This window comes from Etheostoma spectabile, chromosome 5 (genome assembly GCF_008692095.1).
Source record: "Etheostoma spectabile isolate EspeVRDwgs_2016 chromosome 5, UIUC_Espe_1.0, whole genome shotgun sequence".
In the NCBI taxonomy this organism is placed as follows: domain Eukaryota; kingdom Metazoa; phylum Chordata; class Actinopteri; order Perciformes; family Percidae; genus Etheostoma; species Etheostoma spectabile.
In genome coordinates this window covers 11,984,239-11,984,504 of record NC_045737.1, presented here as the reverse complement: position 1 = coordinate 11,984,504, position 266 = coordinate 11,984,239, and positions in this window count along the sequence as shown.

Genomic DNA, 266 nt, shown 5'->3' with positions numbered 1-266 from the left:
ATATTCCAGTCTGTGATTATCCATCAAAACACTTTCCTTTAATTTTAGTCTAAATAATTCCTAATTTTCTATCTCTAACATTAGGTATAATTTCTTATAAATGAGGTTTATTGATCAAAAATTCCAAAAATAACTGTAAAACTAAAGGTAATAAATTAGTGTTACGTAGTGTTAAACGTCAAAAAAAGTGACAAAAGTGTTAAAAAAGGGACAAAAACGTAAGAAAAAGGTAAAAACATCGATAAAAAGTGTCAACAAAAGTGTTG